The 25,772-nt window shown below is 52.3% G+C and overlaps 1 protein-coding gene across 1 annotated transcript in view; it reads right to left on the bottom strand.

Moving 5' to 3' along the window:
* The window catches only part of LOC130871426 (uncharacterized protein KIAA1671-like), a 98,693-nt gene that overhangs the window by 72,194 nt on the left and 727 nt on the right, over window positions 1–25,772 (bottom strand). The gene's annotated exons all lie outside the window — the stretch shown is intronic.

Below are 25,772 nucleotides of genomic sequence, written 5' to 3'. Positions count from 1 at the left end.
CAAGAGCCTGGCACATACAAGATGGTGCCAGTTCACACTGCTGCCTAGGGACCAGTTTGTCAGTTGTTGGGCTGGTTTTGTTTATTTGAGACAGGATTTTATTATAACCCAAGTCAGCCTTAAACTCAAGGTAATCCTCCCGCCTCAGCCTCTCGAGTGCTGAGATGACAGGTTTATGCTACACATGGCAGAATTAGTTCTTTTGTTGTTTTTTTTTTTTTTGGTTTTTCGAGACAGGGTTTCTCTGTGGTTTTGGAGCCTGTCCTGGAACTAGCTCTTGTAGACCAGGCTGGTCTCGAACTCACAGAGATCCGCCTGCCTCTGCCTCCCAAGTGCTGGGATTAAAGGCGTGTGCCACCACCGCCCGGCAGTTCTTTTGTTGTTTAATGTCACAGTATGTCACCAGTGTGTTCAGCTTTAACACCTACACAGCATTTCCTAGCGCTCCAAATGCCTGTCCAAGAATAGCTCCTCATTTGATAATCCAAGCCCCCACCCGCGCGAGGTCCTTCAAGAAACAATACATTAAAGATGACACTCGGGTGGGAATGCCCCAGTCAATGAAGTTCTTGCACACATGAGGACCTGAGCTTGAACCCTAGAACCAAAACAAAACAAAGAAAAGTTGGACTACTGGTGCATAATTGGTAGCCTATGACCCGTCCGCGCTGCCCACCTGGGGAGTTCCTGGCCAGTACACAAGCCTGGGTGAAAACACTGACCAACAGTGCAGTGGATACCCAAGGGGAGTTGTGCCCAGGGGACTGTGGGCTGGCTGGGTCAGAGGCATGCGCCTTTCTCCCAGCTCTGCATGTCTGCACAGTGATTCCCAGGGAAGCACTTCCACGCTGACTCTGTTCCCAGCTGGAGGTCAGGGTTTGCCGTCACTCCCCTGAAGTGGACCCAACAAACACACTGGAGCCTGGCCGGCCTCATCTCCAGGAATCTTCCCGGCTCTACTTAAAGACTATTATCAGAAACATGACCAGAAGGTTCTTGAAGAGAAGGGCGTTGGCTAGGACCAGCCCAGAGGCTGTGCGAGGCTGGAGTGGCCTGGGAGAGGATGGCTTGAAGGACAACATTGGAGCAGGACTCCACCCTGGGCCCAGCTCGACAATACACAACCCAAGTGACTTCAGAGAAGAATGTCAGCATTCTGTGTTCTCGGCAGGAGCCAGGGAGCATTTTACATGGCAGAGAAAACGGTAACTCTTTCCCTGAAAGAACTGGCTGATATTGGCCCAAGAACTGCCAATGTACAAGCAAGTGCTCACTAGATTTAACCAAGTACTCATCTCACAGAACACCCCTGGCTCCATCCCTTGGAAGGTTCCCAAACACGCAAACTCACAAATGGGAGCACCCCTAAATGCAATGTCTCTTTCCAGCGACAGCCCTTTCTTTACCCTGGACTATTTCCACAAGCCTGCCCAAGCCCCAGAATGCCTTTTACAAAGACTTAACTAGAGCACCTCTTCCAGGGAGCCCATGTGATCCAAGTTCTCAGTGTATCCAATCAAATCTGGCTCAGGAGCCAGGCAGAGGTGGCGTACCCTTTAATCCCAGCACTCGGGAGGCAGATGCAGGTGGATCTCTGTGAGTTCGAGGCCAGCCTAGTCTACAAGAGCTAGTTCCAGGACAGGTTCCAAAGCTACAGAGAAACCCTGCCTTGAAAAAGGAAACAAACAAAACACTGGCTCAGGAACAAGGCACAAGCTGCTCACTTACAAGGCTGGCATTCCCATGACAGCCCACCCTGGTTACAGACCCTTCCAGGGTCACCGGAAGCCCAATGACCTTTGGAAGTGTCCAATACCAGCTGCCTGGTGCACAGATGGCCCTGACATCCCCTCTCCATCACTGGCTCATCAGCCAACGAGCACACAGAAACAACCCTCACTCTGACCACTTGCCGCCCCCACTGCCACTCATGCCTCCATCGCTTGCTGGCACGGTCGCAGACTGCAAACTACCCCTAGGTTTTCACTGCACCCAGTTACTATTGCAGTTTCCTCTTGAACCAAGAAAAGCTGAACAGCTTTTGTATTTACAATAAAGTTTTTTTTTCCCAAAATTTCTTGTAAAATAATTGTACTGAACTTGTGAAAACATGAAAAGTTACCACAGGTAAGTGGGAATGGCCAAAGCCTTTATTGGTTTAATGTGAAAAGGGAAACTACCAAGAAAGGGTAAAGAGGGGAAACAAGAGGGCGAACGCAGGCTACCAGGAAGCTCCCCTCCCGAAGCCAGCGGCTGGGCTCCCTCAATCAGGAGCTGCAGGTGACCCTGTGTTGACTCAAGACCGAGGACGGAGGAAAGTGTGTAGCACACTTTCTTGAAATGCAAACCAGCTCCCAAATCAAGACTTATTATCAACTATGAAAGCTCGGCCTTAGCTTATGCTTGTCCCACCAGCTCTTATAACTTTATTTAACCTGTTTCTCTTCATCTACATTTTGTCTGGGGCTTTTTACCTTTCTTTCATTCTGTATGTCCTACTCCATGTCTGACTGGTGACTTGCCTGGCTAGCCCCGGGCATCCCCGTCTCTTTCTCTTTCTAGCCTACATTTCTTTCCTCCTTATTCTCTCTACTCTCCAGCCTCTTCTGTCTGGCTACTGGCCATTTATTAGACCAATTAGGTGCTTTAGGCAGGCAAAGCAGCTCATCTTTACATCATTAAACAAATGCAGCATAAACAAATGTAGCACCCCTTTACATAGTTAAAGTAATATTCCGCAATGTGGAATGACTTGGAGGGAGACTTCCACTTTGTGTATAAACAGAAAATGCACCCAGTGTTGTTCTACCAGAACAAGGACAGGACACCTAGACTCATGGCAACCCCTGGGAATCAAGAGGCCACAAAGGCTATGCTTTATACACAGTAACATGAATCCTTTGACTTTTGTATGAAAAAAAATATATCTGTTTAAGCCTCTGTCCATAAGGGCTTGTTACACACAGGTAAACATTACCAATAGACTCGGAGTTTGGCACAAGCTAGTTACCTGGACAAAGTCTCTGCTGAGCGGATGTGGGGGCTGTGGTGGCCTTGAAGAACCACTCAGTACAGTTATAAAAGACTCCATGATTCAATGAAATGGCCTGTGAGCACCTGTGAGCAGACCTGGCGGCAGGTACCCAGGAAGTCCTGTCAGTGCGCATGCAACAGAAGAGCGGGCCCTTTGCAGACTGTCTCTGAGTGGTGGGATTTGGTGGGGGGGGGATGAGGAAATTTAACATGTCTAATGGAAACATGGGCTTTCTCTTCATCCTAACACCACCTCACCCTCTGCATAGGCCTCGACTAAAAGGAGCAGATAAACCAAAATTGTGAGCGGCAAACTGCCAACCCAGCGATACAACTCAGTGCCGAGACCCAGCTCCTGCCCCAGCCCGTCATGTGACCAGCTGGCCGGTCTCCAGCACAGCCCTCACACAGTCACCTACAGTGACACAAGGTCTCCACCTTGGCCAGGCACTGCCAGCCTGGGACTGGGGCAACAACCCAGTCTTCCCCAAGCACACAACCTAGGTTCTGGCTGGCAGAGGGGAAACCCAAGGATGAGCCGAAGTTCTCGGTGACTCTGCCCTGCACTGCCCTTTTCAACCTGACACACAACACATCCCTGTTAAGCCACAGCCTTTCCTTTCTTGTCTTCCCCAAAACCATGCATTAATATACATTTTAACAGTCCCACAGTCTTTGAAAATTCAAACTCTTTAAAAGAGCCAGTGTCTTTTAAAATCCAAAGTCTTTTAAAAGTCCCTCAACTGTGGTTTCCTGTCACATCAAAAATAAACACCTTTTCACTTCAAGAGGGAAAGGTAGCCACAGTCTGAACAAAGCAAAAACCAACTCCACACTGAATAAATAAGTCAACAGCCAGTGTCTGGGATCCACTCCCCATCTTCTGGACTCCTCCAAAGGGCTTGGGTCACTTCTCTGTCTCCGCCCTCTGCAGCACACAGCTTGTCTTCCAGGCTCAGCCTGGCTCCACTCCACTGCTGCTGTTCTTGGTGCCCATCCCATGGTACTGGCATCTCCAAAATGCTGGGGTCTCTGCTGCAACTGAGCTGCAGTTTTACCAACAGCCTCTCCTGGGCTCTCTTCAGGGACTCCAGCCCTGCCACACAGTGCCAAGCCTCAGCTGCTCTCCATGACCCCTGCAGGCCTTCAAAGCCAGCACCACCGGGTGACTCTTGCACTATCAAGTTCAGCTGCCGTCACGAGGCAACCTTGGCTGCCTCTGGACCCCAGCTTCTGTGTGCTGGCCCTGGGGACACACTTCCCAGAAGACTTCACCTAGTGATGCTGGTCTCTTCTTAATCACAGCTGACTCTTCAGACCCAGCTGACCAGAACCACAGATTCTCAGTTCACAATAGCAGGGCCTTCATAGACTCTTTAAACTCCCCTCTGAAACCTCACAAGTCAGGCCTCAATCATCCTCACTGTTCTCAAGATTTTCATCATCCAAGCTGCAACCGAACAGCTCACTGAGCTCTCAGCACTCAATGGCTTTTCTGCCTCAAATCCTAAAGTGCTTCCACAGTCCTCCCCAAAACACCACCAGGTCCATCACAGAAGCATCCAACTATGCTGGACCAATCTGTCTTAGTAACAGTTACTATTGCTGTGATGAACACCGTGACCAAAGCAAGCTGGGGAGGAAAGGGTTTATTAGCTTACACTTCCACATCACTGTCCATCACTGAAGGAAGCCAGGACAGGAACTCAGACAGTGCAGGAACCTGGAGGCAGGAGCTGATGCAGGAGCCATGGGGGGGGGGTGCTATTTACAGACTTGCTCCCCATGGCTTGCTTAGCCTGCTTTCTTATAGAAGCCCAATAGCTCAGGGATGGCACCACCCACAATGTGCTGGGCCCTCTCCCATCAATCACTTGTTAAGAAAATGCCCTACAGGTTTGCCTACAGGATGATCTTTTGGAGGCATTTTCTTAATTGATGCTCCCTCCTCTCAGATGACACCAACCTGCAGTCAAGATGACATAAAACTAGCCAGGACATGACTCTAGGGCAAAAGAAAATTCTACAGCTGGGGCTCAAGCAAGGCTCCAAGGCCTGAAGCAACCACCACATATGATCAATACTGTCCCCTCGGTTCCCAAGCCCATCATTCTTACCAACTGGCTTCTGGAGGGGCTGGAATTACCCCCACAAACACACTAGCAGCAGCTGCCTCACCCACCTCCAGGGGATTCACCTGGGACTCACTAATTGACAGATAATGAGTCATAATGAGTGTAATAGAGTCCTTTGCACTTTAGCTAGAGGGAGCCACAAAGCACCTCAGAGAAAGGTGATAAAATATAATTAAAATAAGTTTCCAGTTTTTCTGCTGGGGTGAGGAATATGGCAGGTGGGGTGGGAGGAGCCTGATCTCGCCTGTACTGTGGACATGTTCCATCTTGAACCTTGTGACTGTGCCACCCATACACATGACAATCGATTCTTTTCTTTTTTCTTCTGCACATGTATATGTGTGATTAGCATGTTCATGTGTGTGGGTGTACATGTGTGCCCGTGTATGGAGGCCCCAAGTTAGTCAAGTATCTCCTTCAGTCTCTCTCTACTCATAAATTAAGGCAGGGCCCACTGATGCAGCTATATAGCCAGCTTGACCAGGGCCCCTGTCTCCAGCTCCCAAAGTACCAGGATTACAGATTGGGGCTGCCATACCAAATCCATAGCTCTTAGACAGGTGCTAGGATCCGAACTCTGAGCCTCATATTTGCACAGCAAGATCCTGTCTATGGAACTATCTCCGAGTCCAAAATCAACTCTGTAAACATTCAGGTACAGGCAGGCCATTTAATCCCAGCACTAGGGAGGCAGATCTCTGAGCTTGAGGCCACATGCAGACCCTATTTTCACTGGTGGTCCACGAGCAGGGACACAGCTGTGAACAAGCAGGCCAGCATGGAGACCATGGGGAAGGTCCTGATGCTTACTGAGCTCATAAATGAAGGACAGAGTTGAGGCCGTATGGAGGGAACTGCCATGGTCATCGGCATCACCATTTAGAGAGGCTGGGGAAGGTGGGCCCTCCCACCTCACCACATGCAGGAAAACTCAGGGAGGGTCTCCAATGAAGAGAGGTGTCCTGGAGTGTGTACAGCAGGTACTCGTTACAAAACGTATCCTCAAAGGGGCTGGAGAGATGGCTCAGAGGTTAAGAGCATTGCCTGCTCCTCCAAAGGTCCTGAGTTCAATTCCCAGCAACCACATGGTGGCTCACAACCATCTGTAATGGGGTCTGGTGCCCTCTTCTGGCCTGCAGGCATACATACAGACAGAATATTGTATACATAGTAAACAAAACATATCCTCAGATTGCAAACCCAAGGAAGGACTGGCTCAGAAAGCTGCCAGAAGACCTGCTCCCATCCAAGTGACCACAGCCCAGGAAAAGCCGCACCTGAGCCTCAGTGACACCAGGAGAGGCAAGCCAGCTCACCAGACTCCACCAGCCAATGTCAGCCAACAAGGCAAGCACATTTCAGGTCTGGCAGAGAGCTGCCAGCTCCACCCACGTGTTCGGATACTGAGGACAGTGTCCTCTTGGCTACTGAACATCAGACACTAGATCCCCTGGTGCTGGGGCACAATGCAACGCCATGTCCAAAGGTCCCCACGATGTCCCCAGCACAGATAAACTGCAGGGAACCCTAGAGGCAAGCTTCTTGATGGTATACCTTAGGGACACCACACCACCCAGATAAACCAACTCAACCTGGCTGGAATCCAGCCAGCACTCTGGGGCAACCCCATTTATGACACCCCATTTCCTAGAACCACTGACTCACCAGGAAATTAGTTTAAAATACTGGTGTCCCCAAGTTGTCACAACAGGATAGCAAGAAGCACCCCCTGCTGAACAGAGCAGCCGACTGGCCAAATGATGGGGGCCACACAATCCAGTACTGGGCTGCGTTTTAACCAAGTTCACCAACATTTATTGACTCCACCTTTAGTAATGAACCCAAAAGTCAAGGTTCAGGTGGAGCTCAGGAAGTGGGGTGTGGCACAGATAAGTGATGGACTCAGGGCACACCAAGATGAAAGTGTCCTCCTGTGACAAGGGGAAGAGAGCAGGGTCCCTTGCAGATAACGTGATCAAGGAAGGCTCCATGGAGGGGTGACATCACAGCCCTGTGGCCTGGGAGGTTGGAGACAGCAGACAAGGGAAAATCATGATGTCTAGAGTCAGATTCAACTAAGAGTAGGGTCCCTGAAGGAGAAGAGGCAGCTGGGGCTGGTGGAAGGAGGGGTAAGGGAATGCTCGCTCGTAGGGGGAAAGGGCAGATCCCACAGGCTGAAAGCACCATTTGAGACTCTACCAGAATGTCTCCCTCCCTCTGCCTCTGGGGGCTCTATGGTGCCTTTCAGAGCAGGAGAGAATGGAGTTACCCACCTACCTGAAACCTGCTCCAGGACCGTAGGCTTCCTTCTGGACAGGTTGAGGGGGGGAGGGGAGGTGCACTGGCAGCTCACCATGAAAGTCTTCCCCAGCCTCAGTTTCCTCATCTGTCAAAGGGCTTATGAATCATAGACAGGAAGAAGCTTGGCACTATTTATATGTAGCTCTCCACCATGTGACGGGAATCAGGGACACAGGTATGAACAAGCCTGGCCAGTGTGGGGGCCAGCAGAGGAAAGTGGGTAACAATGGACAGAGACCGCGGGAACATACCAGTATGTTCCTTCAATCCAAGACGTTGCCATTAGTAAAAGTCCAGAGCCCACTGACCACAACAGCGGCTTCACAAGTGAAGACACCATCTTGCAGCAGACATGCATCTTCTAAGGAAATAACTCCACTCCCCCAAGGTAAGGCCCCAAGTTCCCAACAAGAAGGGCAGCTCCAAGCACCACTTTGTGTGGTGTCTGCTGTTGCTGTAGAAGGAAGAGTCCTTCACACTTAGCCCCAAGATGCTGGTATGACCATGCCAGGAGGGGACAGGAGGGTCAGGAGCGCCCTGTAACATTACTGACACCAGGAAATGGCATCAGCTAAGCCTGTATCCTCTAAGAGAGCTGCTCAGAGACACCACCTGGATTTTCAGTGATCAGTGTGCTGGCTAGTTTTATGTCAACGCAACACAAGTTAGAGTCATCTGAGAGAAGAAAACCTCAACTGAAACAAATGCTTCCATAAGATCAGGACGTGGTCAAGCCTGTGGGGCATTTTTTTTGATTAATGATTGATACTAGAGCACCCAGTCCATTGTGGGTGGTGCCATCCCTGAGCCATTGGTCCTGGGTTCTATAAGAAAGCAGACTAAGCAAGCCATGGGAAACAAGACAGTCAGCAGCTCCTCTCCAAGGCCTCTGCATCAGCTCCTGCCTTCAGGTTCCTGCCCTGCTTGAGTTCCTGTCCTGAGTTCCTTCAGAGATCAACAGTGATGTGGAAGTGTAAGCTGAAATAACCCTTTCCTCCTCAGTTGCTTTGGTCACGGTGTTTGGTCACGGTGTTTTGTCTAAGACACCAGGGAACCACGGGGGGGGGGGGGGGGGGGGATAGAAGCCTAGAGAGATACGGGCCTGAGCCATGCTCACTCACAATTATAGCACAATTCCAAGCCGGGCAGTGGTGGCGCACGCCTTTAATCCCAGCACTTGGGAGGCAGAGGCAGGCGGATCTCTGTGAGTTCGAGGCCAGCCTGGTCTACAAGAGCTAGTTCCAGGACAGGAACCAAAAAGCTACGGAGAAACCCTGTCTTGAAAAATAAAAAATAAATAAATAAATAAATAAATAAATAAATTCCAGAGTCCCAACGTCTTAACTGCTCAGCAGCTAACTAGCCAGAATGAACTAGGACAGTCCTTTAGAGTCGGGAGTCTGAGAGACAGGATGCCTGGACACAGTGTGGCTGTGGGTTAGAGTGAACCTTGAATTCTGGCTCATGCCATTGGTTATGTAACTGGAGCCTCAGTTTCCCCATCTGGACCAGAAGAGCTGACTCAGTGTCTGACTTCCCACACTGGGATCCAGCCCATGGCAGAAGGCCAAGGTTGTCCTGAAGTTGTCTACCCATTCTCGAAGTCAGCACCCCCCTTGTTCATAATTACCCTGACAGCCCAGCCTATCAGTGAGAGACTGTGTCAACCACCAAGGAAGAGAAGGAACATCAACCTAAGGCACATGTGCTAACATGCACACACAAATGCATACATACAACACACACATACAAAGGGAAAGAAAGAAACAACAGAGGGAGTCATTGTGCAAAGGCCCTGTGGTACAAAACCCATGGAGGGGAAGGGACCCTTGCACAGTACACAGGACAGAAAGCAGGAGAGGGCACTGGAGCACAAGACTAAAGGAATGTGACTGCCCAGCGACTGGGCATCCTGGCTTGGGATTAAGCTCTCCCAAGGGAAGTTTGCAAAGCAGCTAATGGCACCATGCTAAGCAGAAACAGCGTCCGCAAAGCTGGACACATCTGGGGATCTGCAAAACTGAAAAGAACAACCGCAAAAAAAGAAAAACCAAAATAAATAAATAAATAAAAAAAAAAGAAATCAGCAAAATGCCTCCCCTCCCTGGCAGAGCAAGCAGCACGCTTGTCTGATGGGGGAAGCCTCTGTGGGGTATACTTCTGCCATTTGACGAGCACCAGGTTCTAGCAAGAATCTTGTTTTTGTTTGTTTAATGCTAAGCAGGGGTAGAGTATAGCTTGCTGCTATCTGCCCCATCCACACACTCCACTAAGGCTCCAGGAGCCAAGGGTTTAAGAGGACAGCCACTCTCATCCAACTCTCAAATAAACAACCAGACCTTTGGCAGAGTCCCCTCACCCTCCCCTCCAGCACTGGAGCTCAGACAATGTTTTCTGAGAGGCAGTGAAGGGCTAGGGCTTGGCATGCGAACTCACCCAAATACAAGCTTCCCCACCCAGAACCCTCCCTTTCCTACAGCCAGGGTCAGCCCTCCCTCTCTCTCTCCCTCCCTCTCCTGTGCCTGGTGCTTCCCCCTAGAGCCCTGACCAGCCCTGAATTCCTGGGGCCCCGGAGTCCAGAAGGTTTCACATTAAACACCCAAGCTCAGTGGTGAAGCAGAGAACAGGTCACACGCGAGCCTGAAGGGCCGGTCACTCTACAGAGCCATGATAAAAGGGGCTTCTCCATGTTGATGTCACACATGCTGTGGAAGGAAGAGCTATCAGGTCAAACACAGACCAAAGGGCTAAGGGGCGTGGGGGGCAATCTAGAAGGGTTGAAGGTCAAGGATCGGGGTCCAGGCAGGTATTCTACACTTGGAGGCCTCCTAGGAAAGGGACATTGGACCCTGACTCAGACCTACGTGTGGAGGAGAAGCCTACTGGGGGAGGGGCTTTCCAGACAGTGGACTCAGGAAGCAGGTCCCATGAGAAACCAAAGATGGGAGAAGGTGGGTAGGAGGGACACCCTACCAGGCAGAATCCATGCAGAAAGAGTGAGAAGACCCCAGTGGGGGCCCAGAAAGTCAACCCCTACCCCATTCTTCAGCAGAGCTATGACTCCACACTGTGCCTCCCAGTGGAAACTAAACAAGGGGCCAATGTATCCCCAAGCCTCCCCATCCAGCCTGTGAGTTCCAGAACTCAAGGTCTTGCAAGACTTCCCCTCCGGGATAGGTCCTGGCTCCTGAGAGTCCTGGCCCTGGGCTGGTGCTTCAATAAGAGCTGCCATGAGCCCTGCTGCCCAGGACCAAATATGAGTTCCAAGGTCTGCAGTGGACTGGCTGGTGGGTGGGTGAATGCTGGGAAACACAGAATAAGACGGCTCCTATAGGAGCCACCACTGCCACCCCTTAGGGTGGCCAGGGTCGTTTCCTGTGTCACATCCGCTGAGCAGGCCTCCATCCTGCAGTGCCGGGAGACTTGACATTCGTAGGCTAAGAATTTAAAGTCAGGATGTGATTCATCTACACAGGCCTTCCTCAAGGAGAAAGGAAACTCAGACATGCAACCAAATTTAACTTCTTTTCTCCATGCACTTCTGTAGCAGTAACGCACAAGGGCAGGGCACGCGCACCGGAAACACCCCCCCCCCACCGGAAGGGCCACCTGCTACCCTCAGCAAGCAGAGAGGAAACCTTCAGGAAAGGGGCAGGGGCACTCCTGTGGGAAGGGGAGCTTGTCTGCCCTAATCCCCATCCCTGTCTCTCCTCCATAGACAGACACAAAAGAGCTAAAGAAACGGAAGGTGCAGGAAGCCAGGACCTCTCACTGCCCCGGGAATTTCGTGAACAGATTTGGCTTAGGAAGAAACCACCACCTGGGAAGCAGTTCCCAGATCCCAGAGAGCCAGGTCCTGATCTTTAGTTCTGGGATCAAGACTTTCATCTCCAGACACTCAAGGGTAGGTGACAAGTGGCCAGGCTCCCTGCTGCTCGGCAAATACATTCTGAGTCCTCGGATAAACAGCAGCCCCTCCATGCAAGAGACTATCACACCAATGGTGAAAACAGCATCCCTGGCTTCCTTGTCCGGGGCCTTTGTGTCTGAGGTGACCTGTACCTTGAGGCCTGTGGAACAAGACAGAAGACCTGGCCATAACCTTTAGTTCCCATCCCGGCAGGGCTGCTGGGCTGCGGCAGGGCTGGGGTGCAGCTCAGTGCAAAGGGCTCGCCTAGCATGCATGCTGCCCTGCCTTCCAATCCCAGCAATAAGTAACAAGGCACAGTGGCTCAGGATTGTAGTCTCAGCACTCAGGAGACGGGGCAAAAGGATCAGGTCGGGGTTATCCTCAGCTACAAAACAAGTTGAAGGCCTAGCCTGGGCTACATGATGCCCCGTCTCCAAAGTAATAAACAGCAAGTAAAGTAAATGAGCAAGTATACTAGGGGTGGGTGGAACAGGTGTATATGTGGGTAAGGGCATGAGATGGCATGAGAGTGGGCGTGTGAGTGTGTATGTGTATGTATGTGGAGGGCAAAGGGGAACCTCCATGTTGTCTGCTGGGTTTGTCTCTCTGTTTTTCACTTTGAGACAGGGTCTCTCCCCAGGACTTGGGACTCACCAATTAGGTGAGGCTGGCCAGTCAGCAAGCTCCAGGGACCCACCTTCCATATCCCATAGTCACTGGAGTGACAAGCGCACCCCACTGTGCCCAGCACTGGGCTTCTCCTTCCTGCATGGTAAGTACTTCGCTTAACGGGAGCAGACGACCATCACCCACGACTGCCATCCTTCCCAGAAAAGAAGGCAATACAGCTAAGAACCAAGAAAGCCTAGGTCTCAACCAGCATCCCGGCAGCCCTCGGGCAAGGCACGACGTTCTCCACCATCAAGTCTCTCCCTTTCCCTCCAGCCCTTATGCAGCATCTCTGCTGTGCACACCCTGCAGAGCTGACCCACACAGGTGCCCTCCCAGAAGCTCAGAGAGTCAGGAGCTCACACAAGGTCACACAGCAAGAAGAAGCAGTGAGCAGACCAGTGACCCACAGTGAGGATATGGAGGCCTCCTCTATGACCTCTCTTCCAGCTGCCTGACCCATGTCCCCAGGCTCAGTGCCCAACCTTGGCAAACACATGTCCCAGCTCAGGGATCCTACAGATAAAAGCTCCTTCCACCCTTCTAAGGTTCTGCTGAAGGGCAGGGGACACCCTGGAGGTAGGTTACCCTAACACCTGCAGAACACATCACGGCCACTCTGAACTCCCTCCCTCCCAGGGTTCCTCTCCCATCCCATCCCTTCATAACCCCATGTCTATGCTGGTGGAAGGCACCCAGCCCCAGCTGGCCATCAGAACAAAGGGTGCCAGGCCTCCTTGGGCATAAAGCTCACAGTGATAGCCAGCACCCAGGAACTGGCCGGAGCTGCTTGCTTTCCTGTGCTTGTGTTTTCAAAGTCACCTTCTACTGGAACACCACGGCTGGTTGTTTTCACTGCGGGTCATGCATGACACAAGGACTAATTCAGATAAAGCCCGGTAGGGCGATCGCGTCTCAGGTGAGTCACAACGCAGGACCCACAGATGGGACAGAAGTCGCAAAGGCTGGATGTGTGTAGCAGAGCTAGGGGGTTATGTACGAATCCATCCACTCACTTGTCACAGCACTGACAGACACATGAGAACCCCCCGGCCCACTCAGATCTTGGTGCCCCAGGAATTTGAGGAGTTTCCTTCAGACCCAGGTGTTCATCCCAGCCCCTCTGCTGCTCTGGGTGACACAAACGGGGCTACATACAAACATGCTTCTCCTGCCCCAGTGTCCCAAACGCTGGATTACAAGAGTCCACCACCAAGCCTGGCTTGGAGCCCTCTTATTTTTGCAAAGCTCTCCCCAGGGCAAGGGCGGGGAGGGTGTCTTCTGAGCTGGCAGAGCAAAGGACCACACCCTCAGCTCTCAGGGAATTCTTCCCCAGTGAATGGAAGTCTCTACACTCCCAGAGCATCCCAGAAGCTTAACAGGGCTTCTCCCCAGTGGGACACAAACATGGGTGCCCTGGTGGGTAAGAAGCAGATTCTCTGTCTCCCCTCTCTTTCTTTCCAGTGCTGGATACAGAACCCTGCACAAGCTCAACAGGTGCCCTACCCTGAGCAACGACACCAAGCCCTTTGCCCTTTTCATGTCCAGCCAAGATCTCACTAAGTTGCCCAGGCTGAACTGGCTTGAACTGGTTCTGTGGCACAGGCAGCCTAGGACTTGGGATCTTCCTGCCTCAGCCTCCTGAGTAGCTGAGGTGATGGGCCTTGAATCAGCACCAGTCACTGTGATATGTCCCTAAATCATGGAAGATTCTCAAATGGCTCACAGCCCAGAGTAGGGAAGCCAGAATACTTTCAGACACACATCACATGGTAAAGAAGGGAAGCTGCAGTCAGCGCCTCCCCGCCCATGGATACAGCAGTTGGCGACATAATTCCAAAACTTCCTCTCAAAAGTCAGTGCCTGTCAAATCTTTATGGCTTATCAAGACCCCAAAAATAGCAGGGCTGGCAAGGGCAGAAAACATGCATCCCTGAACTATGAGCAGGAAGATAAAATGGCACAGCCACTGGGGAAAGCAATATGGGTATTTCCCAGGTCGCCAGTCTGGAAAAAGGGGAATGGTGGCATGGCTGGCTGCGTCCCACTGAAGTTAACTTTGTTCCCATTCTGACTCACTAAACAGCACTTTCAAAACTTCCATCAACTGTGGCTGGACCCCCACTCTCTAGGAGCCACGAGGGAAGCCAAAGCTGCACACGGTGGCAAACTCATTGCTCCAAAGAGTCTACAGAGGCACTGGGGGATCTAAATGCCTACTCTGTTCTTGAAGGAAAATGTGCTTCTTTCATTCATGAGACAAAGATATGAACCCCCTGCTTGCACCCCCCCCCCAAGTCTAACAACTGTTCAGCCCTGTGACAAAATAGCTCATCTGTGGGCAGCCCACTACAGTTTGCAAGACAAGACTGAGTAACAGGACATGGGGAGGGTGTCACTCACTTGCAGTAAGTGACTGTTTTCATGTGTCAGTGCCAGAGAGAACTGAACTAGCTCACTGAACATGTGTGTATGCATGGCAGAGGAGGACATCAGGAACCCTGCTTTCTGCCTATTGCCTCAAGACAGGGTCTCCCACTGAGCAGAAACTAGGTTGGTGGCCAGCAAGCTCCACCAGTCCTCCTGTCGCCACCCCAACAGCACTGGGATTACAGGTGTGCACACAGCCGTGCCCAGCTTCTTATGTGCCGATCTGAACTCAGACCTTCACGTTTACATAGCAAGTGCTCTTACCCACTGAGCCACCCGCCAGCCCTGAACATCTCTGAGAATGTTTTTATTTAAATTTTGAAAAGTGAATCATGGAACTGTGGATGTAGCTCAGTGGCACAGTGCTTGACTAGAATTCTTGAGACTGTGGGTTTGATCCCCAGCAAGGCAAGACATAACAATTAGATAAAGAAAGAAATGAAGTCAGGAGCGGTGGAATACCATCTGTGACCCCTGCTCCTGGGAAGTGGGGCAAGAACATCAGCAGTTCAAGGTCATCCTCAATTCTGTGACAAGTTCAAGGCCAGCTTAGTCTATGCGACCCTGCCTCAAAGAATGAAACAAAATGGTGCATCTATCCAAAGGAACAACAGCAGGGACCAAAACACACGAGCCTTGAAACAGGACACCGAAGGAAGTTCACAAAAGACCACACAGTGTATGACCAGACTGAGAGGAATTGCCCAAACAGAAGTCCATGGAGACCAAAGCAGGCCAGCGGTGAGGAAGCTGGGGGGACGCGGGGGGGGGGGGGCGACTGCTACAAGGGTAACGCTTTCATCGCGATGACAAAACTGTCCAAAAGCTGATCCCGATGACGTTGTATCTGTCCATGAAGATAACAGTAGCCACTGCCTCACAAGACATGAGCCAGCTGGGTGGGATGGCATCCCAGCCAAGCCATGGCTTCAGAAGCCACAGTCCAAGATGAAGCTGTACCAGCAGAACAAACAGAAGAGCCTGGGAGACACTAAATTCGGGCTTTGCATGGGTTCATGTCCCAGCGCTGGAGCAGGAGGACTTCAAGTTCCTGCCAGCCTGGTTTACAGTGTGAGAATCTGTCCTAAAAAGAGCTGGAGGCAGAACTCAGTTGCGAGAAACCCTGAGTTCAATATTCAGCATGGTAGCCCAGGCCTCTCCTGCTAGCACTTGAGAGTTCAAGGTCATCCTCAGTTACATAGCAAGTTCAAGATCAGCCTGGGCTACAGGTGACCCTGTCCCAGAAAAAAAAATAAGAATTTAAAATAAATAAAACAATCCCAAGCTTTTAGCCCAATGAGCTTGCTCAGACCCTTCATCTGAAAAATGAGAGCAAGAACAGGTCCTACCTTGGGGGTCCCCATGGGATCTCAGGTGTGAGAGACAGTGTTTATTGTCACCTGGGAGCTGGTCCTCTATGCCTGTGAGGGAGTCCCTTGACTATGGTAACTGATGACTATCCATCTTAACTGTGGGCAGGGCCATTCCCCGGGCAGGAATCCTAGGCTGAATGAAATGGAGAAGGGAGGGCTGAGCCCTAGCATATTCCATGTCCACCTCTTGTGTTTCTGACTACAGATGCGATGTACAAGCTCCCACTGCCTCGCTGTCACCACCGTGATGGACTGACCACCTCTGAACTGCAAGCCAGATACAGCCATTCTCCCTCAAGTTGTGTTAGTCAGGGGATTTGGTGGCAATCACCAGAGAAGGAAGAAAGACAGCGGCTTTGTGCCTGGCACCTCCACAGAACCACACCGAGATTCTGCTACCTGGAAGATCCCTGCTATGCTTTTGGGGAGCCCTTGGGCCACCACAGGTCAACACAGGCCTGAACTTCAGATCTCAAAACCATAAAAACCCTGCTTCCTTGTAAAGAGGCCACAACCCAGCCTTAAGTCCCAAAAATCAGCCAGGGGCTTGATGAGGGCCAGCCAGGCAGCAGGCCTCTGAGGTCCAGGGGCCACAGCATGAACCCTAGACCTTACTAGCAAAGGCAGTGGTGACCACTATGGCTGCCATCGGGCATCTTCCATATGCTGACCATACAAAGACCAAGTGGCAGAGCTGGGGAGGTACTCACAGTGGAACAGCCATGAGGATCTGAGTTAGGATCCTAGCACCCACACAAAAGCCAGCATGGTGGTATACAGCTTTTACTTGAGCAGCGCTGGGAGCTTGGACGGCAAGATCCCTGGGGCTCGGTGGCTGGCCAGACTCGTCAAAAATGATGAGCTCCAGGTTCAGTAGGAAATAGCAATAGAGGACACTCAGTGTCGACCTCTGGCCCCCACATGCCCACACTCAGGACAGCACAATCTTGTGCACACACATACATATACCACCCCAACACGCGCACACACACACACATACACTATATATATATATATATTACACATACATACATACATATATATATGTAAACAAAGGAACTAATAAATAATGCTAAGCCACCTGCAGTCAGAGCTAGCCACTGGTGCTGACAATGGTGACCCAGATTTATTGGAGGGAGTCAGTGAGAGGAGTAAGCACTGAGCAGGACTAGCTGAGTCAGCATCAGAGCTGGTACAGATGGACAGGCTGGGGGAGAGGAAGGGAAGAAAGGGGTAGACCCACGTGTCTGGTGGGGTAAGAGCCTGCATTCTATGTGACCCTAGAGGTTGAGACCCTACCTCGGCCCCATGTCACACAGCAGACTATGGATGGACTGGGCTATGCAGTGTCCCCATCCAAGGTCACAAAAGAGCAGTATCATTCCCCTGCAGGTACCCGGCCCCCAACTCACCTCTGGGAACCTGGCTCCATCACCCGCCCTGCCCTGTGGCTCCCCACACCCTCTCCTCTCTCTGCCCTTCCAGGGCTCCATGGCATGAACAGCCCTCTTCCCAACAGCCGAGCCAGTCTTCCGGAAGCTGCTCTGCAGCCAGGGGAGGAGATAGAGGGTTCTGGGGAGCTCATCTTACACCAGCCACCTCCCAAAGGGCCACTGGCTAGGATTTGGATGTTGGCCAGGCCTCAGCAGGGACAGGAAGCATTCCCAGTGATGGCAATCAGGCCAGGCTTATGAAGGAGCCTAGTGTGCCGGCCAGGATGGGATGAAGCCACTTGGACCAGTCCCAGTCAACACAGCCCCCACACCATGAGTTAAAACAGCGCCAAACGAGTGTGCCTGAGAGAGATGCTGTGGTCCCCACCCTACCCTAACTCCATCTACCAGTTAGAGTTTACAGAATTCTAGAAGGAGCTGGCCCACTCAAAACAAGGAGGAGTATGCAGCCATATAAAATGACAACCCGTATGGATGGAGGGTGTTCGATGCTCTTCCAGAGGACTTAGGTTCGATTCCTAACACCCACATGGCTGCTCACAACTTCTGCAATTTCAGTTCCAGGGGATCTGATACCCTCACAGAGACATACATAGAGGCAAAACACCAATGCACACAAAATAAAAATAATAACTCATTAAAAAATAAGAGAGGGTACTAACAAACTGAGTTCTTGGGACCTTATCTTACAGAAGAGAAGCTGAGGCTCAAAGGGGCCATGTGACTTGCCCGTTCTATGGCACGGACTTGTCTCAGTGAACACACAGGTTATCGCAAGGCATCTTTGGCACATGTGGTTATGGCCTTCACACCTTTCTCTCAACCTGTTTCTGGATACTGCTCGCCCAGATAAGGGACCATTGCACTCTATGGCAGAAGGGGCTAGAGACGACCATGTTGGCGTACTGGACGGCACCCGTGTAGCACCCTCAAATGGGGGGATAGAGACGGTAAGAAAACAAGGTGGAAAGGCCCTCAGGGGGTCACATAATCAAATGATAAAGGAACCCCCCACACACAGTAGGAGCTTTACCTATCACCACCCAGAATAGCAGAACGACATAGCGATATCCATTCTCCACAATGTGCACACCCATGACCCCAGGCTGTGTGGCTCCGGACCAGGTGGGGTTATCCCTATAGAAGAGCCACCTCCCAGGGGTGACTCAGGCCTCGGGCTGCGAACTGGGCAGTACACTCAGCTGTCTTGCGGATGCCCAGCTGAACCCTACCAAAGCTGGGGAAGATGGCTCACACCTGCTGGCTGGGTCAGCCAGCATTCTGGGCATTCCGGAAATTCTTCCTGCTTTTAGCCGCCTCCCTCCCTTCCACTGCCTGCCCACTTCTGAGTGAACTAAAGGAAGGTAAGACAGATGGGCTGTGGAGGACAGCAGGACTCACAGCCATCATCACTCCCTCTGAAGTAAGATCTGAGAATATCCAAGCCGTCTCGCCCCTCCAGGAGGGAAGGTGTCGCCTGTCGCCTGCACATTCTAGCCAAATCCTAACTGCACAAAGGAAGCAGTTTGGGCCCAGGCTGGACTCCGGTTGCCCCATCACAGCCCTGAGAAGTGACTCTCTGCCTCCATGTCTCTCTCCTCCTCGGTGGCAGCAGCCTAACCCGGGGCCTGAGTACACAGCAGGTGCTTAATAAATAACAAATAACTAAGAGGACCACTCTCCCTGGAGAGGGCAGAGCACTCGGCTGGGGCATGGGACCTCCCTGGAAAGATGAGTTTGGATGCCGAAGCTGCAGTGGGCAGACATCTCTCCTGAAGCCAATGAAAAGGTTAACAATGTCAACCGTCTGAGTCACTCTGAGGGTGACAAGAAGATGCAGACACCTCCCAAACAAGGCACTTGGCACAGAGCACATCCTGGGCAAACTGTGGCTCCTCCAGGCCCCGCCTTTTAAAGGGCTGGCTTAGATTCTTCCTGGAGCTGTAGCGGGAGAGACTCACTTGATTTGCTTACACCAGACAGGGGAAGGGCTCGCCAGGGCAAGTGCGGGGATGTCCGTGCCGTGAACTTTCTAATATTCTTTAATCCTCACTGGCACCAGCCTAGGCTCTCCCAGGTGCCACGCACAGTCCCTGACACACTAACAATCAGCTGTGCCTGGCCTGAAGTGAGAGGAGATGAACTTGGGCGGTGTCCCAAGCCAAAGGTCCCTGGGAGTTCCCTACCCTGTCCCGTTCCAGTTCACCCGGTGCCCTAAACAGTCTCAGAGGACAGCACCTGCCAAGGCTTGGGCTTCACGTCTCAACAGGCCAGGCCATGTATGTAGTTCACACGGGGACCCTAGGATACCGAGAGCTACTGGCCTCTCCTTCTGCTGGGATGTCCTTCATACCCATTCCTTGGATGGACAGATCAGTCCTCGGAAAGGCCTTTAGCCACAGGAGAAACGAAACAAACAAACAAGCAAATAAATAAAAGCCAACAGACTGGGCAGTGTGAGGCAGTAGCCCTGACTTGGGGCCTCCAGTGGTACTTCAGCTTCTCCAGTGGGCAGGGCCAGGCAAAAGGAGCCTGTCTCCCGGCCTGCCCGCCATGGCTGGGCACTCTGGGCAGGGCCTTTGGGAGTCTGGCCACCCTCATCTGTGTAACAGAAGCAACACAGACTGTGGGTATTACATCAAATACCGCATCAGAGACATAGGACAGAAGGAGGTGGCACCCAGACTCACCAGGTGTCTCAGGCTGGCCTCAGATTCATGGGCAATCCTTCTGCATCTGCCTCTTGTGTGCTGGGATTACAGGCATGAGCCACCTCCTCAGTCAATCTGTGTTAATTATTAATTATGTTATTGCTGCTGCTCGTGCAAACAAGGGGGATTTAAAGCTAGACTTTGCTATCAGTTACGCACATTAAAGAAATAAACTCAAGGCTGACCTCAGTGCTCACTGCACAAAGAGGGCTTGTGTCATTATCACGTAAATTATATGGTCCTACAAGACCACCATGAGGGAAATCTTTGGTTATTTGTCTTTAATTTTTTTTTATTAGATTGATTGATTGATGATTGATGGGGGCTACATGCCATAGCACACATGTGGAGGGCAGAGGGATCCATTGTCATCTTCTACCATGTGGGATACAGGGACTAACTGGGGGGCCTGGCAGCAAGAGTCACCTCCAGATCCAGAGCCTGCTCTTCATTGCTGTTTTGTTTTGTCCTTCTGCAAATGAGCGGAGGCTTAGAGAGACTGGAGCACTTGTCTGAAGTCACTCAGCACTGTACGGAGCCAGGTGACCAGTTGGCCCAGGCTGCTTGGCTGCCAGGAGGTAGCAGGGGAAACCAGAAGGGGAAGGAGCTGGAGTCAGGCTACAAGGACCCACAGTGAGCGAAGCCAGTTGCCTAGGATCACAGAGCAAGTCCATGCTAGACTCATTCTCCCAGCTCAGCTAGGACCCTCACCCAGACTCTTAGCACACTCTCCATTACTCATGGCCAATGGGGTCCCCAGAAACCTGCAAACTCCCTGGAGAGGACAACATGGCAACTTCTCATTGCGATTCCCCTACAGAGCAGGACTGCGCCAGGAGACTAGTGGTTAGTGATGAGGCTTTGTCCCTCCTAAGATGTGCTACATTGGTTAGAGAAAAATCTTGCAACTCACAAACAGGCAACCAGCCAACTGCAGCAGGATCAGAAGCCTAGACCACAACTCTCACCTCACTTCTGTCCTCAAAGCGCTGGTGGCTCCCTGGAAGACAAGCAACCTCTCTAGGCCCCCCTGACTGAGAGTACCACAGCCAATAATAACCACCCTGCTCAGCCTGGTGTCACAGCCTGAGATTCCAGATACGGGGCACAGCGGGGAGGGAAAGGGTTGAGACACCAGAATGAGGAGTTCAAGGGCAGCGTGGCAGTCATTTAGTGAGACCCTGTCTCAAAGTGACTTCTGAAGTAGAAGAATAGACACGCAGTATAATGGTAGAGGGCTTGTCTACCACGCTGGAAGCCTCATCTCCATCTCCAGCACTGCCAGACAAGAACCAAAACCAAACCTCCTCCAAGCCAGTGCTCAAGCAAAGTCCTTGAAGGTACTCTTTGTCAGCACAACCATGCTCACAGACCTCCTGAGCCAGGCAGGTGGGGAAACAGGAGAGGTTCAGTGGCCAGTCAAAAGCCACCAGACATCAAGCGGTAGAGCTGGGATTTGAATCTGGACAGTCTCTCCAAACCCCTACTCTACTCTCATCCTGTGCTAACCCCCTCAGACCCTGGAAGACCCTAACAGCTACCGGCTTCCTGCCAGGCACACCACAGTCCTTTACAGTAACAAACACAGGTCCCATGTCCCTCAGCAAACTGAGGCTGAGAGGCAGGTATGTACTCAAAGATGTTATCCCAGCATTTGGGAGGCTGAGGCAGGAGGGTCAGGAGTTCCGGACCAGACTGGACTACTAGAGAAACTATCTCAGAAGGCAAAGAAGCAAAACGGGCCATGACGGGATCACCAGCTCGCAGCAGCACAGCCAGGCCCAGGGAACCACAAGTTCTGTTATCCAGACAAGGAAACTGAGGCTCTTTCTGGTTCATAATTCATGTTCCATCTTCCCCACGGCCCCAGTTCCAAGTTCACTGGCTCCACACAGATCCTGGGCTGATTCCTACGCCCTCTGCTCCAGGAAGGTCCTCTCCCACCCCTCAGAAGTGCAACTGCAGTGGGATGCACTGTTGTCAGCCAAGACCAACTCAGCCTCCTTGAAGGAGCACAATGTGTCCCCTGATTTGGGGGATGGGGTAGTTCCTGTGACTTGTGGTGACTTACAGAACAAGGACAAAGGCAATGCCATCTCACTTCCTCCTGAGGTTCTGGACACCCACAGTCCGACCCACCCCCTGCACATCTGTAATCCACCCTCTGTGCACACTTGCTGTCCCACCCTCTACACACCTGCTGTCCTACCCCTGCACACCTGCTGTCCCACCCCTGCATACCTGCTGTCCCATCCCTGCACACCTGCTGTCCCACCCTGCACACCTACTGTCCACCCCGTACACACCTGCTGTCCCACCCCTGCACACCTGCTGTCCCACCCCTGCACACCTGCTGTCCCACCCCTGCACACCTGCTGCCCACCCCGTATACACCTGCTATCCCACCCCTGCACACCTGCTGCCCCACCCCTGTACACCTGCTATCCCACCCCTGCAAACCTGCTGTCCTGTCCCCTGCACACCTGCTGTCCACCCCTGCATACTTGCTGTCACACCCTTGCACACCTATAGTTCACCCCTGCACACCTGTAGTCCACCCCCTGCACACCTGCAGTCCATCCCCTGCACACCTACAGTCCATCCCCTGCACACCTGCTGTCAGGCCCCCTGCACACCTGCTGTCCCGTCTCCTGCACACCTGCTGTTCTGTCGCCTGCACACCTTTAGTCCATCCCCTGCACACCAGCTGCCCACCCCCTGAAGAGCACACCCCACTGTCAGTCAGGGGATCTATTCGAAGACAGAAGAGCCAAGTCACTCACTGATCCGTGATGCCTATGTTTTAAAGTCACTGGGATTTGGGAGATGTTTCTCACCCGTGTGATCCCAGGAAAAGTGAACTGATCCAGGAGCCACACACCTCCAGAAAGACTAGAGTGTTCACTGGCAGATGTCTCCCAAGATACAATCTCTGGCAGGTTGGACTCAGACCCACAGGCTGCCAAACTCCACACAACCTACAGGGGCTCTGGCCTTCCCTACTGGGGGCTGCAGGCTACAGCCTGGGCCCCTGACAAGACAAAGCTCCACCTCTGTGCAGTGCAGACAGCTTCACTCCCACAGGTGTGTCCAGGGACCTGGACAGGCAGGGACACCACTCCAAGCTCTCTTTAGCTCGTATGTCCTCCCACCTCCTGTATGCACCAACAGGAGGCTTGGCGGAGTGAAAATCAAACATCCAGCAATGACTGTCCAACAGCAGGGGCCGGTTCACTGGGCCGGTAACCAGCGCACTTCCACGCACACGCTCTCAAATGGGGAATCGCCAGATGTGCTAGTAATTTATATGTGAGGTTCCTTTACGTTGTTGTTAGTTTTTAATCATTTTCCCCCAGCTATTTACTGAGCACCCACCTTCTCTGTCCGTTAGGACCAACATGCACCTGCCAAGCCCCTCAGTCCTCACAGTTGCCCTCAGAGAAAAGTCCCATCATTTACCTCATTTATAAAGGAGGAAATGGGCTCAGAGAGGTCAGCACACCTGACTGCCGTCATAGAGCAGAGGAAGCAGCAGAGCCAGGACCTAATCTTACCCCTCTGGCTCCAGAGCAGATCTGAAAGCAGGTTTCTTAACTGGCAAGGTGTGACGGAGGCCTGGGCAGAATTGGAGTCTGTGAGCGCGTGAAGCCTAAGTGTGGCTCTCTGAGGCGTCCAGTGGGGCGTCTGAGGCTGACACACTTTCACCTGATGCAGGATTTCCACACTGCGCACAGCACCACGGTTCTGTACACCGTGCATCCACTGCGGCCTACTCAGGTGTAAACAGTTGACGACCATGCTCTGGAAATGTTTCTATTCCCAATGCAGATGCAGCTATAGACATTTCAAAGGTCGCTTAACTGCACAATTACCAAGAGGGCAGTGATAACTCAGGCCTCAAAGCCAAGTCCATAATTGCTTCCTGATTTGGGCCATGTGACATTTCTCCTACACAGCTGACTAGAGGATTCCTGGGGACAAGAGATCTTCCTAGTTTTCAAGCCCAGAGACTCCATGAAATATTCATCTCGTGGGCGAGAAATGATCCATGTGTCCAGCCCTCCACCCAAACAGAGATCCCTCACCAAGGCCAGCAGCCAGGGTGTGGACAGTGGGCAGCCACGCCTAGCCACAAAGGGAATGAGGAGGACCGTGACATCAGGCAGCCAGTTCTACGTTTAGAACCCAGCTCCTCCACCACCCAGTCCAAGCGTCCATTTCATGAACTGCTGGGGGAGGGGGGTCTCCAAAGCCACACTGCCTGAGACAGACTGTAGTGAAGAACAGAGCGCACGTGGAAGGACTCAGACCAGCAAATCTGTACTCTGGCTTTTCCTACACTCTCCTCGTCCCGGCCATGTTGCCTGGCCAGCCTCTCTCCCACCTCCTCCCAAGAGCACCCCCCCCCGGATTTACCTCTGGTCTCTCTTGGCAATTTTACCTCACTGTCTCCAAACCCCCATCAGGGTTCTGAGAGAAGCGGCAGCTCTGAATCCAGTCTCCGGCTCCCTGAAGTGGGTGGGGACAGGATGTGCACCTCTGTAGTCCCAAGCCTTCCAACACAGAGCTGGGATGCGAAGGTCTTCTATTCGCTCAACACACCCTCCGCTCTGGGCAGGACTGGGAGCGAGGCCTCACCCACCCTTGCCTCCGTCCTTCCTCCTCCTCAGCCCTCAAGACCCAGCCCAAGTGTCACCTTTGAACACATACACACGGGCACACGCATGCACGGGCACATACATACATGAGTCAGATTCGGCAAGGCATCATCCACCTTAACACTTCACCCAGAGGTCACACCATCAGACCTATCCCTGACACTCCCCAAGCCCCGCCTTATCCCCCTCTCCACCCCATAAAAAAGCCAGGGACCCCATCAGACCCTTACATAGATGAAGGTCCAGAGTCTCAAAGTGCCCCGGGCTGTGAAATGACTCAGTGGTTAAAGGGGCTTGCCAACAAGCCCTACTCTACCCAGACCCTGATCCTCCTCTTGTCCCAGGCCATTAGCCCCTCCTCTGCCATGCCCACTCTGCCTTCCCAGACAGACCAAGGATTCACCCCTGGATGTGACTTCAAGTCCAGTCCCGGATACTGTCTCAAACCATCAGTTCAGTGAATGAACGACTGACGAATGGACATACGTGTCATCAGCAGCTCATCTGTGTGTTGGTAAAATGTGGTAATGCTGAGGGGTCACATGACGAGGGATGGACAACTGGTCCCCCCCACACCCGCTCAGGTGAGTGTAAGTACTAACAACCACCAGGAGCCCCTGGGGGAGGGATGTCTAGCTCAGAGTCTGGGGTGAGGGTTGCATCCCCAACATCACAAATCAACAAAGGCTCAGGGCAAGCTGACTGTGGCTAGAGATTCACCCCCCCACACCCCCCCCCTCCCCCCCCCCCCCCGCAAGGAGCAGATTCTGAACTGCTCTGGGCAACCCGCTAGGACTCCCCTGTATCCCTGTGGCCACTCCCACACACACAAGGGTGTTCTCTCTCTCTCTCTCTCTCTCTCTCTCTCTCTCTCTCTCTCTCACACACACACACACACACACACACACACACACACAGACACACACACACACACACACACAGCGGCCGCGGGCCAAAAGTGCCCTCCAGTGCACTTTTAGGGCCTAAGTGAACTCCTGCCAAGTCCTCAAACCCTTTAAAAGGAGACTCCCCCAGAACCCACCAAAACCGGGTGTCTGCAGAGCCTTAATCCCTTTAAAGGGTCTCTCCTGGACCCAC

This window comes from Chionomys nivalis, chromosome 3 (genome assembly GCF_950005125.1).
Source record: "Chionomys nivalis chromosome 3, mChiNiv1.1, whole genome shotgun sequence".
Taxonomy (NCBI): Eukaryota; Metazoa; Chordata; class Mammalia; order Rodentia; family Cricetidae; genus Chionomys; species Chionomys nivalis.
This window is presented reverse-complemented; position numbering and strand designations above follow the sequence as displayed.